Below are 620 nucleotides of genomic sequence, written 5' to 3'. Positions count from 1 at the left end.
GGAGTGAGTTATCATCTTTTTTGGTAAAAACTATAGGATTTTTAGTTAAATAACCCTATATAGTAAAACGTTCTGTGTTTTTGGCAATATAGAGTTTTCCAAATTATTTTCCTTGGAGCCCAAAGATTTTCTCCAGTGGAGCTTTCCCTGCTGTTCCTCTTTTATCTGTTTCCTTGTAAGACCACTGAGCTAGTCCCTGGCTAAGATGTGAGGTTAATTTCATGGGTAGTGGCAGAGATGGGGCCAGATCCTATATTTCTTGACTCCTAAGGAGAAACTTGGAGTAAGTTCATCCTCTTGAATTAAAATAAAATATTCTAATCCAGTATCTGAATTGCTTACTTTAGATATATTTGCAATGTGTCCTTTATTTGTGAGTTATCTTTTTTCTTTATTTCCACTTCAACAATTGGAATTAAAACATTTTAGAAGACACTAATCATCATCTTAACCAGTAATTAGCATTGATGAGTAGAGAAAAAATTTAAGACAGCTGCCAAGTTGACCACTAAAGTGAGGTATGATTTGCTAGTATTTGTCATCTGTGGTACTTTATAATTATAGTAATAGCAGTGTAGTTACACTGTGATGGAAAGTTGACAGTTAACTTTTTCCACTTA

The sequence above is a fragment of the Propithecus coquereli genome, unplaced genomic scaffold (assembly GCF_000956105.1).
Source record: "Propithecus coquereli isolate 6110/MARCELLA unplaced genomic scaffold, Pcoq_1.0 Scaffold43, whole genome shotgun sequence".
NCBI lineage: Eukaryota > Metazoa > Chordata > Mammalia > Primates > Indriidae > Propithecus > Propithecus coquereli.
This window is presented reverse-complemented; position numbering follows the sequence as displayed.